The 17,558-nt window shown below is 42.2% G+C and overlaps 1 protein-coding gene across 7 annotated transcripts in view; it reads right to left on the bottom strand.

Moving 5' to 3' along the window:
* The window catches only part of LOC139564669 (myocyte-specific enhancer factor 2D homolog), a 79,214-nt gene extending 62,525 nt beyond the window's left edge, over positions 1–16,689 (bottom strand). For 3 of the 7 annotated variants that reach the window (XM_071384398.1, XM_071384403.1, XM_071384401.1), the window contains exon 1: positions 16,483–16,689. The gene's annotated coding sequence lies outside the window, so the exon portion shown is untranslated. Of the gene's footprint in view, positions 1–5,701; positions 5,776–16,482 lie in introns of all 7 variants that reach the window. The other 4 variants (XM_071384404.1, XM_071384402.1, XM_071384405.1 and 1 more) reach the window with 2 other exon arrangements.
* Positions 16,690–17,558: the final 869 nt, after the last annotated feature.

Here is a 17,558-nt window from a genome sequence, read left to right as displayed (position 1 = left end):
GCAACTCCAGACAGACACAGTGTGTAGACATGCTGCTGGTGAGCCAGTACTGTTATTCCTTCAGACAAGCATGCATCAAAACTTTGTTCATTTTGCACAATGTCTCTCGTTCACATTCGCTTGTAAAATGTCCAAACTCACCAAAAATGACATGTGGTAGCTCCTACATATATATGTATAACTTTATGAGCCGGTTTGCCTGTCTTTGCAATTCGTTTATTTTCATTTTTCGCTCATTATCAAATTTAGCTAGCAGCCTTCATGGAAATTCGCTATTACTTGTGCTAATTTTGTTAGCATTCTGGGAATAGACGCCCAATGTGCTTTTTGGTGTCCTCTTGTGTACTAAGCCTGTAATACCGTAAATCTCGGGGTGAGAGAAGGACGGTAATGAAGATATGACAATTTGGATACCGCCCAACCCTAATGGATATTTCTAGCCATTAGATTCAAAGGGAAAGTATTGTCCTAGAAGATTCAAAATAGGATTTAACAGAAGAGGAAACCTGTGCTTTTTCAGTAAACCTTTTTCATATTGGGTCCAGAAGTCTGTCCTTCAGAGCACCATGGACTGGTATGGACCACAAGACCTGTGCTAGATGACTACTTCGGTATTTAAGATGGAGGCAGCTGACCCCAAGGGAAAATAAGACTGGGGGGGTATATGAGCTGCTCGGCATGGCACGGCGCGACATGTCCCAACTGTCATTGCACACAATGCAGATGAGGCGCTGTGTTGTGCACAAACAAATCACCCAGGCAACGAGAAGTTTGATGTACACAGTGGGACGGAGAGGCCTCCACACAAACACCTCCCTTCCTTATCCCCCATCTAGCATGACACACACACACACACACACACACACACACACACACACACACACTTCTCCTCAGAAACAGCTGACGTTTTAACAGACTTCTAACAGCTGACAGGCTATAGGTGGGTCAGAGGGGACCCTTTATAACCCCCCTTCCTCTCCTCTTAGTCCCCAGCTCCATAATTCCTCTGAGCCGCACACACACACACAGACATGCACACAGAGTCCCATTTCCGCACCTGTTGTGACTCCATAGGAATTGTACTGCATGAAAAACCCAGCTTTACCAGTAACCACCCGTCCAACTCAGTTGACCTCTCCATCTCTAACCCACCTATTCTCTGGACCTTTAAAAAGAGCTTTATGACCTGACAGCATGTGTTGGAGAGGCTTGGTTTGACCATGCGGCTCAGTGTGTGGGCACTGTGTACAGTATGTGAGAGCAGCAACACATGCTACTCTGGTGTCGACTATAACTATGGTACAAGCAAACCCGCTAAGCTCCTTTTCTGCTTCCCTTACGGATGTCCTGAGTGGTATTACCAAACAACAAGACCACAATGGAAATAAACCATTGACTAAGGTTTTAATCCACAATCATTTCTCAATGTTTTTATGTAATCTGTAGACAATGTTACATGATGCCCTATTTTGTATTACATTTTTGCTTTCAATTATTAAATAATACATTAATTACAGGTATACAAGCAAGATGTTCTTAACCTTCTCAGAAGCATATTAGACTGACACACACAATGAAGTTCACATTCAAAATAGAATGGACAACAGTGGCCTTATGAGAAAAGAATGTCCAAAATGAATTGCAGCAAGATGCCAGTTTTACAGGTAGTGGTAGGTCAAAGTAGCTGAAGGGGCCTTGGGCTGCAGTTAAACTACCAGTGGATGCAGCGCTCTTCTTACAGGGAGCTGTGATCACAGAGTATCTAGGGTGACAGACTGACTGAAAGGCTCGTGAAAGTTGAATTGTGAGGGAATGCTGTCTTCATATTTAGGACAAGTAGACAGTTTGTAAAGGGGTAAAGCTCTAGAAGAGAGGGGATTTGAAAGCACAGCACTTCTTTGGATTGGATGGGAAAACCAACCATGGGTTGAAGAAAATAATTTAGGATTTAGGTATTCTTGCTGTGAGTGCAAAAAGGAGCAGATAACTCTCTCACTCCTGTCACTTACCTTCTCACCCTCCAATTTCTCCATCTATCCTTGCTGAATCTCTTCCATTTTCTCCCACTATTTTTCTTCCTCTCCATACTACTCTATTTCTCTTTCTTTCTGAAGGAAATGAGACTGTTGGCTTTTAGCTGTAATGTGATAACCATTTCAATTATATAAACAATAGCCAGACTCCTCCAGAGGAAGGAGTGGTTAAGATTCACTTGGAGTGTCGAGGCCAAAGCGCACATGGAAGCTGACTTGTAAACACATAGCGTGTGTGTTAGAAAGTGAGTGTGTGTGTCTCAGTGGATAGATGTCTCTGTGTGTGCACATATGACTGTGTGTGGGATGAAGAGCATAAAGAGGCCTGGGAGAGAGGTGAGGACGAGTCAGTCAGCAAACACGCTGAAATGAAATGTTATCTAATACATGGAGAGGAACGGTGAGGCTGCCGGTTAAAAATAGTGTATTTTTCTCACCATCTATAACGTCACTGCATTTGCCCCATGGCAAACTAACTGACCACCTGCATTGCTATAGTCTGGACGCCTGTTGAATTAGAATTCAATGGATTTCCTGTGGGATTGTATTGTGGTGAATAGGGGAAAGGTTTTGAGAGTCATAAGCTAGGTTTCCATCGAACTGGAAAAAGATTTTCATAAGAACATTAAAAAAATCTGCATAAAAACAATATGCACCAGAGATGTGTTTCCATCAAAATGGACTATTTGCGGATAAAAGGCTGTGTGTGATGACATAGCGCACATAAAAATTACTTTGCGGTTATACTCCCATGTACCGGATAAAAAAACATTAAAAAAGTTAATTGGGTTTCCATCGCATTTTCTACTCTACTGACGGTTTTGTCACAACAAATGTAGCGTTATATAGCGAATGTGCCAACTCTGGTATTGGCATGTGCGCCTAAGCCAACAGCTCGCAGATTCAGTGTGGGTATAGCCGACAAAAGAGCAAGATTATTGTACCTGTCAAACGGCAGCCAAACATCAAACTTTGTCACATGCGCCGAATACAACAAGTGTAGACCTTACTGTGAAATGCTTACTTACAAGCCATTAACCAACAGTGCAGTTCATGATGAGTTAAGAAAATATTTACCAAATTAACCAAAGCTAAAAATAATAAAAAGTAACAATAAAATAACAATAGCGAGGATGTATACAGGGGGTACCGGTACTGAGTCAGTGTGCGGGGGTACAGGTTATTTGAGGTAATTAGTAAATATAGGTAGCGGTGAAGTAACTATGCATAGATATTAAACAGCGAGTAGCAGCAGTGTAGAAAACAAAATGGAGGGGGGACGGGGGGGTTAATGTAAATAGTCCAGTGGCCATTTGATTAATTGTTCAGCAGTCTTATGGCTTGGGGGTAGAAGCTGTTAATGAGCCTTTTGGTCCTAGACTTGGCGCTCCGGTACCGCTTGCCACATGGTAGCAGAGAAAACAGTCTATGACTTGGGTGACTGGAGTCTCTGACAATTTTATGGGCTTTCCTCTGACACCGCCTATTATATAGGTCCTGGATGGCAGGAAGCTTGGCCCCAGTGATGTACTGGGCCGTACACACTACCCTCTGTAGCGTCTTAAGGCCAGATGCCGAGCAGTTGCCATACCAGGCGGTGATGCAACCGGTCAAGAACTTTTTGAGGATCTGGGGACCCATGCCAAATATTTTCAGTCTCCTGAGGGGTAAAATGTTTTGTTGTGTGCTCTCCACGACTGTCTTTGTGTGTTTGGACCATGATAGTTCGTTGGTGATGTGGACACCAAGGAACTTGAAACTCTCAACCCGCTCCACTACAGCCCATCGATGTTAATGGGGGCCTGTTCGGCCCACCTTTTCCTATAGTCCACGATCAGCTCCTTTGTCTTGCTCACATTGGAGGGAGAGGTTGTTGTCCTGGCACCACACTGCCAGTTATCTGACCTCCTCCCTATAAGCGGTCTCATCATTGTCGGTGATCAGGCCTACCACCGGTGTGTCGTCAGCAAACTTAATGATGGTGTTGGAGTCATGATTGGCCATGCAGAGGGGACTAAGTACACACCCCTGAGGGGCCTCAGTGTTGAGGATCAGCGTGGCAGACGGGGTGTTGCCTACCCTTACCACCTGGGGGCGGCCCGTCAGGAAGTCCAGGATCCAGTTGCAGAGGGAGGTGTTTAGTCCCAGGGTCCTTAGCATAGTGATGAACTTCGCGGGCACTATGGTGTTGAACGCTGAGCTGTAGTCAATGAACAGCATTCTCACATAGGTGTTCCTTTTGTCCAGGTGGGAAAGGGCAGTGTGGAGTGTGATTGAGATTGCGTCATCTGTGGATCTGTTGGTGAGGTATGCGAATTGTAGTGGGTCTAGGGTTTCCGGGAGGATGCTGTTGATGTGAGCCATGACCAGCCTTTCAAAGGACTTCATGGCTACCGACGTGGGTGCTACGGGGCAGAAATCATTTAGGCAGGTTACCTTTGCTTCCTTGGGCACAGGGACTATCGTGGTCTGCTTGAAACATGTAGGTATTACAGACTCGGACAGGGAGAGGATGAAAATGTCAGTGAAGACACTTGACAGTTGGTCAGCGCATGCTTTGAGTAGACGTCCTGGTAATCCGTATGGCCCCGCAGCTTTGTGAATGTTGACCTGTTTAAAAGTCTTGCTCACATAGGCTACCAAGAGCATTATTACATAGTCATCCAGAACAGCTGGTGCTCTCGTGCCTGCTTCAGTGTTGTTGCCTCAAAGCGAGCATAAAAGGCATTTAGCTCGTCTGGTAGGCTCGCGTCACTGGGCAGCTCGCGTCTGGGTTTCCGTTTGTAGTCCGTAATAGTTTAAGCCCTGCCACATCCGACAAGCGTCAGAACCGGTGTAGTAGGATTTAATCTTAATCCTTTATTGACGTTTTGCTTGTTTGATGGTTCGTCTGAGGGCATAGCAGGATTTCTTATAAGCGACCGGATTAGTGTCCCGCTCCTTGAAAGCGGCAGCTCTAGCCTTTAGCTTGATGTGGATGTTGCCTGTAATCCATGGCTTCTGGTTGGGATATGTACATACGGTCACTGTGGGGATGACGTCGTCGATGCACTTATTGATGAAGCCGATGACTGAGGTGGTATACTCCTCAATGCCATTGGATGAATCCTTGAACATATTCCAGTCTGTATTAGCAAAACAGTCCTGTAGCGTAGCATCCGCGTCATCTGACCACTTTCGTATTGAGCGAGTCACTGGTACCTCCTGCTTTAGTTTTTGCTTGTAAGCAGGAATCAAGAGGATAGAATTATGGTAGATTTGCCAAATGGGGGGTGGGGGAGAGCTTTCTATGCATCTCTGTGTGTGGAGTAAAGGTGGTCTAGAGTTTTTTGGTTGCACATGTGACATGCTGGTAAAAATGTTGTCAAACTGATTTAAGTCTGCCTGCATTAAAGTCCCCGGCCACTAGGAGCGCCGCTTCTGGATGAGAATTTTCTTGTTCGCTTATGGTCTTATAGAGTTGGTTGAGTGTGGTCTTAGTGCCAGCATCGGTCTGTGGTGGTAAATAGATGGCTAAGAATAATATATATGAGAACTCTCTTGGTAGATAGTGTGGTCTACAGCTTATCATAAGGTACTCTACCTCAGGCGAGCAATACCTTGAGACTTCTTTAATATTAGACAGCTGTTATTGACAAATAGACACACACCCCCACCCCTCGTCTTACCAGACATAGCTTCTTCTCTGTTCTGCCGGTGCATGGAAAATCCCACCAGCTTTATATTATCCGTATCCACGACTCTGTGAAACATAGGATATTACAGTTTTTAATGTCCTGTTGGTAGGATAATCGTAAGTCATCCATTTTATTTTCCAATGATTGCATGTTAGCCAGAAGAAGGGATGGCAGTGGGAGTTTACGCAAATGACGGGGATTTGCGCCTGTTCCCGGGAAACCAGTATATCCTTCTCATCGGACTCGTTAAATGAAAAAGCTTCTTCCAGTTCGTGGTGAGTAATCGCTGTTCTGATGTCCAGAAGTTATTTTCGGTCATAAGAGACGGTAGCAGCAAAATTATGTACTAAATAAATTTAAAAATAAGTTATAAACGCAAAAAAATAATAATAATAGCACAGTTGGTTAGGAGCATGTAAACCGTCAGCCATCCTCTTCGGCGCCATCTTTCAACAGAATAAGACCCTCGATATTTATTGGAAAGGAGCATCAAGCTCATCACCGTGCACTTTCACCATCCTGTCAAATTCATCATCATATATTTCATCTGTAGCCTAATAAACTGCATGCTTTCCCAAGTCGTAGTTGGAGGACCACACAGTCTTGCCACCGCAATTTCACACATATTTAATTTTATAGACACAAACAGATCCCACCTTATTTTGTTTGGTCTACATTTGGAAAGTTGACCAACAAATTAGCTGTTTCCATCAGGCATGTCATGACATTTTATATCCGACATATACTTTACTCGCATAAAAAGGTTGGATGCAAACCTGGTTATAGACTGTATTTCAGTGGTCCAAAGGCTGTATTATGACAAGTCGTCTGCCATTTCAACACTTGTTCCATTGTAACATCAGATTGCCTTTCCCAATTGTTGTCCACACTACTCAGATTGCTGCTGGGGATCAGTACCAGACCAGCATGCTCACACACACACACACAAAATGGGAAGTGTGTCACTTTGGAAGGGTGGAGAGGGGATTTTTTACTCTCCTCCTCTATCTCTGACTCACTGGAACCATTCCCAGCTCTGGGTAATGGCTGCTTCACAAGAGAAAAGGAATAAGCCAGTCATCTTCCCTCCCAACGTAAACTAACACACCCTGCATGGAGCGCACGGCTAACTCAAAGAGCCCTGTGCAGATGGCCCCATTACTGTACAACCATAAAACTATACCACGCCCCAGTGAGGAAAGGGTGATATACATTCAATTGAGGGCACAACTTACAGCATATGCCGTAAATCAGTGATATGAGAAATGTAAGACACAGGTTTGGGAGGAATAAGAAAAAAAATAAAAAATAAGGGAGTTTGGAAAAGATGAAGACCAAGTAATGGCAGGACTTGAGATCAAAGGGAAAGAGGGAGAGAAGAAGGAGAGAGGTGTGTGAGAGGCGGAGGTGTAGTGTTTCAGCTCCTGGGCCGGGCGCTTGCCGTTTCAGCTGTGCAGAAGTGATGGCCATCCCCTGCTCTCGCAACACTGTAACCCTGTCAGCACAGCGGCATAGCTGGCGATTGGTCTCACTTGCTCTTTTTCTCTTTGTCTCTAAGTTGGGATTATTATAGTTCTCTACAGTTGTGGAAGCCTCTTTTCTCCCTCTTTCTTTCTACTTTTGTCTCTCTCCTGGATGCTTTTGAACTCTCGTAGCAATGACAGATCTTCCCACTGTAATTTAAGTTTTCACATTTTCCAATGGATTCAGCTGCATTTTCCAAAGAACACAGGTTGCATTTCCCAAAGGCTTCATCCTATACTCTGATTAAATACAGTTCACTGGTGGTCGCTGATCCTGATCCAACGTCCTGTCCCCTTACATTAAATCTAACATTACCTGAACACACTGGTTCAGGTTAGTTATGAACCATGTTTGTTTGGGAGCCGCTGTGAGGAAAGGAGACAAGACCATCACCATAATTACTCTGCATTGAGGGAAGGTGGCCTCTTTCTGGTTCCTCTAAAAAGCACCTCCATTTGTGCACAACTCAATAGATTTTCTAAATACTGATCTCATTACCTTGTTTCTTTGACATCTTTTCTGTAGAAAATGACAGAAAAAAGGCTTGCCTGATTTGAACTGAATGAACACAAAATGTAATTACATTGACACCAGTCAAGGTCACGCTGGCCCCAGTGTGGTGTAGTGTAACACTTTGTGTTCCAAATCCTTGCTCATCTCAGACTCATTTGTTAATGATAATCTTGCATATGTGTACAGCTAAGTTGCATTTAGCCTACATAGGTTGTGATGTCTTGATCCCACCGCCCCTTGATCCCACCAAAGACCCCCAAAAAAGCCCATTCGGTTGGCTTTATGCAAGATTACCCTTTCTATTCGCAAAGAGTATATTAAGAGGAGGGAAATTCGACTTAATCTGGATAAAGCCTCTGGCAAAACAACTGAGTGATAGAGAAGAACAATGAAAACAAAAGGATATGGACACCGTCATGAAACGGAATGAGGGAGTTTTAATATACTCCTACAGATTCCATAATCCCAGATAAAAATACATGTTACGTGCATTCACCATTTTGATTTATTCATCTGTTTCTACCTACTAGCCAAAAGGAGGTCAACCCAGATTTCAATGTTTTGCTCCAAAGCTGTATATTTCAAGCAATGTCTTTAGAGGCGGACTGGATAAATGTAGTGCCCTGAGCAGAGTATTTTTTAGAGAAAAGCAACAACTGGGTGTAAGGATTTACCATTCATTTTTTTCTCTTCAGCTATATTTTTATGAAACAGATCCTCATGGATTGATCACTGTAAGCTATAACCTGATGCATGATTGACATACATATAGAAACACGGTGCGCAAACCAATCACAAGACAATGGTATCTGGTGATAAACCAACTTTTGAAGAACTGTTGAGATGGGTCATTTCAGTGAATTTAGCTGCCCTTGCAAGAACCACGGAAGATCTCTTCATCTTTAGGAGTCCATCTTATCAATGTGAGATGTTAACATGCTAACTAATGCTGTTACCGCAATAAGGATCAAGTGTGACCATTTGGAGCTGAGACATACATAAAAAAACATGTTATTTTAGCTATGGTAGACTAATGGCTCCAGTGAGAATTGATGAATGCTACCGTATATCAAATGAATAGGGAATCATTGGTATGCTTTTATGACCGGCAGTTCAATGGAACGCTAATCGCTATACCATTTATGGCTTTAAGTCTATGGTTGAATTCTAAGCAGAGATTTGGAACCTAACTTCCCCTTCAAGACGCGAGCAGCTGCTATTTTTGTTGTAAGCTGACACCGGTGGTCGCACAAAAGCAACCACCTCGTTTCAGGGAACTAGTTTTTCAGAGTGACACCAGTCAGTTCTCATAGTTTTTCAGTTCAGAGAACGGATGTAACAGATTCAAATGCTCATGAGATTACTCTTTGGTGTGTTGGAACCGTTGGATACATTGCGTCCTTGTACCCAATTAACTGGTGCGAAGTTCTACATGCTCAGGTTGAAGGTGTTTGAACCTCCGCTAGAGAGCAAGCAGCCGTTTCAAGTCAAATAAAGTATTTCTAAATAATATGAGAGGATTTCAGCTGTTTCACTGCTATTCAGGTTATTTCATAACATTCAATCACCTCTGCTTATTCAAAATGATCAAGAAAGGTGGGTGGGAATCAAATCTGAAGGGTAGTAAAAGATGCAAAATGGGAGCCTACAATAGGCTACCTACAATCGTGTTCAGAATATGGCAACCCTCTCTACTTCACCTTTAAAATTGGGGGTATGCCAAGAACCACCCTTTGGTATTTAGAATAAGACTCTACTCCATCAGACCGTTACCAGAATTTTGACTTCGATAGCGATACCAGGTTTAGAATCACAATACTCGATACCAAAATGATATGTCAAAAAAATAAGGCGTTATTAGCCAAAGTCACAGAAAGGCACTTGATCCATACCTTTTGAGTTCAATATCATTACATTAGATTTTTATTTTACTTTGTTTACCACATAATAGTAATAATGTATTTGAATGGTAAATCTCTAGTCTATTGATAAACTGGGTAAATCAAGATGTAGCCTAGGCCTATTCACAATACAGGCAAATCATATTCAATAGGAGTGTGTGTGTATGCGTTGAATTATTGAGCTGGTTTGGCTGATTTCATGGGGTTACAGAATAAAAACAATATGTTCACCTTCCATTTGGAACGTATAAATCCCTGATCTGGCTTTCAAGTCTGTCTATGAAAATGCAATTTTTGTTAGATTTAACTAGAACCACACATAATGCACATTCACTAATAATGACTAACTTCTTGTAGCAGGCATTATAGAAAATTAACACAGGTCTCATAAACAATCTGTCAAGCACAAGCCCAGGTGCTAGTAAGTTAGTGATGGGGTGGAAACAAATCGATAGTTATATATTGGGATATTATTTGACAATATATTGTATCGTTTTGACAATATAGCAATATTATTTTGCACTAGTTGGCTGTACCTGCACCAAAACACAAGTATTTTCCCTTCATAGCTCGTTCTCCATCTTATTTTTTAAATAGGAAGCCAATTTGCTTCCAGCACTTGTATTTATATAACTGATCAAAACAATATGTTTGGAACATCGAATCGCAATAAAATCACAGCATTAAATCGCAATAAATATTAAATTGTGAGTCGCAATACATATCGTATCGCCGCCTAAGTATTGTGATAAAATCGTAAGGTCCCTGGCAATTCCCAGCCCAATATATAGTGAGTAGCCATCTAATCTTTATACTTTAAGTTTAGCCAACTTGGATCTATTTGCTAGCTAACAAGGTAGAACAGTTGAATTGTTATGAACACACCCTTCTGTCTGTCTCCAACTGTTTGGACAGCATGCTAGCCCGTCCACTTTGTTCAGAAGTTGAAATCAAGTGACCTACCTTATTTCTCAGAATGAGAACGAGTTGCCAATTCCTTACATAAATTGTGCTTTTTTATGGTTATTGCACATTTATAAACACAGACTAGACAGCTAGCATAACAGTCATTGGTTAAAATGCTGCTAGCAGTATGTGTTACCACCAAGCGACAAACTGAGCATACATTTTCCTGAATCAACGTTCATTGATACTCCCATTTGAGTAGTGTCTGCTCTGCATGCATGGAGTTTAGACATACAAATGGTATCGTTAGAAAGGTTCACTTCTCCTCTATTACAGTACAATAATCTCTGAATGTGTTTCGGTGTCCATATGACCAATTGTTGGACCAAACCTCAAATGCAAATAGCGGGTTGAAACCGCTTGTCAGAGAGGAAAAAGTGATCTCTCATCTTAGTTGTTGTGAGTGGCAGGGGCTTGGTATGTGAGTAAAAGGTGCACAGAAGGAGCAGAGGAGGCAAGGCCAAAAAGACAACATGAGAACAAGTGGACAAACACTCATCAAAATAAAAACCTTGATTTTTGCGATATTGGCATTTGAAATATTGCGCTAAAACCTAAATTAGAATGAATCTAAGCCCCGAATCCCAGCCCTAACTGATCAACAACATTTGAATAGAAGAAGCAATCTCTTCTTCTATAAAAAAAAAGTGTGCGCTGTCTCTGTAGTTAAGACCCATGACGTCACACACACACACAGTTCAAGGCTCCAGCAAAGACAATATTGGCTGGGAGAGACACGAAGTGAATTAATCAAGTTTTTGGCGAAAATCTGCTTTCTGCGTTATGGTTTGCATATTACCATAAACAAGGTACTAGGTAAGTGAATTGATGTTAGCGTCAACTGTAAGCCGGCAAGGAAAGATAGTCTACAAAACTGGAAGCTACTGATATCATCTTCTTGCATTGTAAAGTGTTCTCACCTGTAATGGACATTGTTTTGCGAACAGTAATTAACAGTTTCAACATTTCTAAGTGTGTAAACTTCTGTGCAGCATAAGTGCTGATGCAGCCCAGACTACCAGTGAAAACAGTGGTTCCGCAGGACAGGCTAAAGCTAGCAAAGAGTAAGTGGAGCATGCACAGTGCTCTCGTGCTATAAGGGGACATCGGCTGCGCTGATAGACTTAATCCTCTCTCAATCAGTAGACAACGGGAGACACATTTGACAGAAGTACCGAAAGCAACAAATTCTAGTACTGAACTGTTTTTCATGACCTATTATCGAAAAAGTACTTTAGTTTCAGCATACTGTGCAACACTAGTTACCACTGATCGGTAGAGAATCTCAGGCTCCAGCATTATCACCATCAACCTGCTCCACTCCATTGTCCAAACCACTCATCCCTAAGCGGGCACTTCAGATCTCCACCTCTCCCAGAGCATCCTAACCCCTCCACTGGCCCACTCCATCCCCCTCTTTCCTTTAGGGACCGTAGGGCCTAGTTGACCTCCCTTGCCCTCTGGACTGGAGCCCTTACTCTCCGCTGCGCCTCTCTGCACATTACCTTAATTGATGTTTAACCCCTGAATCAGCTGCTGATGATGGCTCAATTAAGAGCTTGCTGGAGGAGAGATTAGTCCTGGGTAAGTAAAGAGTTTTCTGCCCTATAGCCGAGGAGAAGCAGAGCTCACTGGGCTTTAATCCTTGTAGGGACGGTTGGGAAACAAAGGTTGCCAGGACTGCTTCCCACATTACACCTCTGTAGGTCTTTGCCCTGTGTGGAGATCCTCTGGCTGCAATTTCAGGATGAAGCATTGAGTGAAGGCCATTTTGAAATGACATGGGAAGAGAGGGGATGGATAGGTGAAGCTTGCCAGTATACTTCTCACTTTAAGCGACTGTTGGTCTTAGCCATGATGAAAAGCACTGTTGGCTTGTGGCTCCATTAAGCGACGAGAGAGGGTGACATTTCTTTCCCTTACAGTGTGCTGGAGTAAAGTGAGGCCCTGTGATGATTGAATCACAGCCATAATGGCAGAAGGTAGGACCCTGCTGTGCAGCGGAGTTCTTCCTGCTCTCCACACACAGTGTGGGAAAAGCAGTGGGCAAAGCTGCCGTGGAATAAAAAAACACAAAAGAGGCCATGAAACGATCACGGCGAAAGCACACACTCCTTATGTGACACTTGATATAACTAAAATGCTCTCATTCTTTCCAAAGCTGTTGGTTTGTTACAGGTGGAACAATTGTTTTTTTTGGCATGACAATAAGCAGAGGCTATACTTATCTGACTGAAGTGAAGATAAGATGTCTTCCATCGCAATAGAGCGAGATAACATGAGGTCATCGGTAAGCCAGTGTATGGGGGGGGTCAGACAGACATTTAACTTGAACTATCCAGGCATTATTTCAGCCTAGGGTTAGGCAGTGATTAAATCACATCAATATTTGTGTCAGGCAAGGGGTGGCCAGTACACCATTGATTGTCCCAGATATTAGTGCTTAATTGAAATTACACTGTAATTGGAGGAGAGAAGGCTTTGACCAATAGAATGTTCTGGGCAGCAGATTTAGGGCTATGCTGATCACTTGCTCTTTAGATTGCTAGACCACCACTTCTATCCCTTCTCAAGTATCCTTACTCTCTCTGTGTCTCTGTCATTCCCTCCCTCCCTATACAGACGCTCACGCCAAAACAAATATTTTACAAACACACACATACCACACATAAAAATACAGTAATTGTATGGGCACATACTCAAACACTTACATGAAAACATATTCAGTCATTATTCCATATAGACTGCCACATGTGAGATGTCTGAAGAGCACAATAGCTGACCATCTGTGTTTGCAATTCAGCAGGACGCTGCAGCATGAGAGGATGATTGTTATTCCTTGGAGACTGAGTTAACAAGAGGAATCTTCTTTTTTTGACTGGAGCCACCATGTGGCATGGCTATTCTGAGGGTGCCATATAAACATTATGTTTTTACTTGTGTAATTACAGTGTTATTACATAGGTATAAGACCAACTTAATCTAAAGTGTTACCCATTTGCTTTAATATAATTTAAGTTAGATTTTTGAGTTGCCCGTTATTAAATAGTAAGAGACTTCTCTGGCACTTCTAGGATGCCCCCTTGCTTGCGGTCACGCTTCTCAAGCACACAAAAGGCTTTTACTTTGCTGAGCCTAAAAGTTATTTGTCGCTAAAGCCTTTCCTTTCACTGTATGAGGAGAAAGTACACTAGTCTACATACACTCAATCTGCCAATTTAGGTCGTGTGTAGCCTAGTGGTTAGAGCATTGGACTAGTAACCGAAAGGTTGCTAGATCGAATCCCCGAGCTGACAACGTGAAAATCTGTCGTTCTGCCCCAAAACAAGGCAGTTAACCCACTGTTCCTAGGCCGTCATTGAAAATAAGAATTTGTTCTTAACTGACTTGCCTAGTTAAATAAAGGTCAAATAAACAAGTGTGTGTGCATGTTGAGAAAGAAAGAGAAAGAGGATGAGAAAGAATGAAAGAGGGTGCAAATCATCCAATTGCAATACCCAAACACTTTAAACTATTTCATGACATCCTTGCAAACTAGGGATTACTTTATGTCGCCTCAATGGTATGATACTAGCACAATTAATAAACGCCAATAATTGGTGATTGTATGGATGCTGGGATTCTCTTCCTTCATGAGCGCAACAGCCGTGGTGACCGTTCACCAGGAGCTGTCAGAACGATTTATGAAAAGTGTCACAGAGGTTTTGACACGATTACTCTTAATGTCTATGAATTGATTTTACTTAAGTGAGTAGAATGAATAGTTTACTGCATACTTTATTCCTATTGAGAGGCTATTGTTGGTTGTTCCTTCATGGCAGACACGCAGTTCGATGGAATATTTCTCCATCGGCAAGAGAGTTACAGCATAGCAAAGCGCAGAGAGAGCATCAATTTGTCAGAAAAAAAGTAATTTAAGGAACCTTTGGTATCAACGGAATGCGCATGTAAGCCAACGTTAATGTTTTGCGTCCATCAAATGGTAAACATTGGCAAAACACTTTTGACCTGACTGTATATGAATTTAACGGCGCAAAAATGGTTGCCTGTGGTATATTTGCTGTTTTCTCAAGGAAAAAGTGTCAACAAACTATTGATTTATTCTAAAATCCGGAATCCATTTTGCGCGTGAAAGTGTTGGAGATAGGATGTGTAGACTAAACCTTCAGTGTAACTAGTGTGTTGTATTAGGAATTCTTTCCCAATATTCTATGAGAGAGAAATTATATTCTGTCAGTTTTTCCTTTACCCTGGCATGTTGTTTTTACAGTAACATAGGAAGTCTAGTGATTTGAATTAATGCTCTGCCTAACCCTCAATATGTGACAGTTTAGTGTCTCACTTGTGGGATTAAACATATTAATGTATTTCCCCTCCCCCCATAAATGAGGGGCATAAACTGATGAGTGTTTCAGCTATGCAGGCAGGTATAGTGCACGTTGTGATTCCCGTCAGGGTGTCACATGGCAGAGACGGGGTCCTCAGGGACACAGTCCAGATAGTGGTTCTCACCAGCCCTGGCAAGCCTCAGAGCAGTCAGAGACCGAGTAGGAGATTACAGGACAATGAGCTGTCCCGGTAAGGACATGCCCCTGTGTTTCCCGCTGAGGAGTACTTACAGGTAAGACAGGGAACACGATCAGAAACAAATAAGAAAAGGTAAATGATACTTTTCACCCTGATAAAGGCTAATCTGTTTTCATCTTTGAGACGATATGGGTCAGGACCAGTGCCATGGACTGGGTATTCCAACCAATACAAAATAACTCTGCTGTCTCTGACATTGTCAAGATGTCAGAGCTAATGGGAGCTTTACACCCCCCCCCCCCCCCCTCACAGCTCCCCCTACCTTATCTATTCTTGTCTTTCTGGAAGACACTGGCCCTCACGAGTCTCCTGTGCTGGCCTCAATTTTGACATCATTAGAGGCTCCCACCATCATTCCCGCATGTGCCACAGGTTTAGTCTACACATCCTATCTCCAACACTTTCACGCGCAAAATGGATTCCGGATTTTAGAATAAATCAATAGTTTGTTGACACTTTTTCCTTGAGAAAACAGCAAATATACCACAGGCAACCATTTTTGCGCCGTTAAATTCATATACAGTCAGGTCAAAAGTGTTTTGCCAATGTTTACCATTTGATGGACGCAAAACATTAACGTTGGCTTACATGCGCATTCCGTTGATACCAAAGGTTCCTTAAATTACTTTTTTTCTGACAAATTGATGCTCTCTCTGCGCTTTGCTATGCTGTAACTCTCTTGCCGATGGAGAAATATTCCATCGAACTGCGTGTCTGCCATGAAGGAACAACCAACAATAGCCTCTCAATAGGAATAAAGTATGCAGTAAACTATTCATTCTACTCACTTAAGTAAAATCAATTCATAGACATTAAAAGAGTAATCGTGTCAAAACCTCTGTGACACTTTTCATAAATCGTTCTGACAGCTCCTGGTGAACGGTCACCACGGCTGTTGCGCTCATGAAGGAAGAGAATCCCAGCATCCATACAATCACCAATTATTGGCGTTTATTAACTGTGCTAGTATCATACCATTGAGGCGACATAAAGTAATCCCTAGTTTGCAAGTAATACAACCCAGCAAGCAAACTCTCCATCATGTAGTCTACCCTTGACACTCAAAATAAAGCACGAGACAGCGCGCGAACACAACACCGAAATATGGTTGCTTGGAGTTGCCCTCAGTTCAATGACATCAGAAAGTGTCTATTCGAAAGCAACATGTTGTTAAATATAAGTTATTCAAAGTAAACAGTTGCCTAATGTTACTGACCAAACACATTCACTAGCAGGTAGCTAACCTGGGTAACGTTAGCGAGCTTGTGAAGAGTGACTTACCCTGTAGAACTGTATCCACATCTGTCTGGTGAAACCGGAGATTCAAAAATATATGACTATGTATTTAAAATGTTGATTGAGGAATACAAATTATGTAAACAGGCTGTCTACCGACGTCAGTAAAAAAAATTAAAATCATTCCTCTTGAAGTACAAGGTAACTATTTAGTTCTGTCAAACGATACAATGTAGCTGCTGCTGCCCAATCTATCGTGATTGGCACTGCTTCATGATTGACACTAGCCGGACCAATAGGCAAGAGATTTTCGTGTTGTTTAACCAATCACTGGAGACGTCAGAGGATTTGAGTCGTCAACGTGAAGTTAGTAGAAGGTGAACCGTGAAGTAGGAAGGACTAATGGTGAGATCATGTGTGAGTGTATCCCTCCGCCTCTTATGTTTTACTGTAAGAAATAACGTCTCTATTTGAATCATGATATCCATTGTCAATATTGTCTTACTTTTCGAATTTACGCACAGCGTTTGAAACAATGCAGTGTGTCATTTCAATTGTGATGCCAGTGATGTCTTATGTGTTGGCCTTGTAGCCTAATAGCAAAATAAATATTCTCTTTCCTCTTGTAAGGCTATTGAATATGGCCAATAATTTGACTTTATAAGTGTCTGTTTTCCCCCAATACATTTATCTTGCATTTAGTCTTATTATTTGGCTATATGCTGTTGGACAAAAGTGCATCCATAAGCTCTATAAAGTAGTATTTGGTCCAGCATAACCTACGGAAAGTAACATACAAATCCTGTACAATGGGTATCACCCAATGAGGTAGAATTGGAAACTTCGATTTCTGCGGACTTGAAGAGTAGGTTACGCACTGAGCGAAAAGCAGAGCAGCGTTTCAATGATGAACTACTTTATCTCATGGCTGCGGAAGAAAATGGTGTTTACAGTGAGGAAAGGTGTGATGCTGGTCTGCATAGAAATGAAAATGTACGGATGTAGTGTGAAGCGCATGACACGCTTGAATGTTCATTTGCTCATAATCATCTGTAAAGTTTTAAGGCTACTTCACCAGTATAAACACGTAATGTTATTCATTCCAGACTAATGAAAATATT

Source organism: Salvelinus alpinus, chromosome 35 (genome assembly GCF_045679555.1).
Source record: "Salvelinus alpinus chromosome 35, SLU_Salpinus.1, whole genome shotgun sequence".
Lineage (NCBI taxonomy): Eukaryota > Metazoa > Chordata > Actinopteri > Salmoniformes > Salmonidae > Salvelinus > Salvelinus alpinus.
This window is presented reverse-complemented; position numbering and strand designations above follow the sequence as displayed.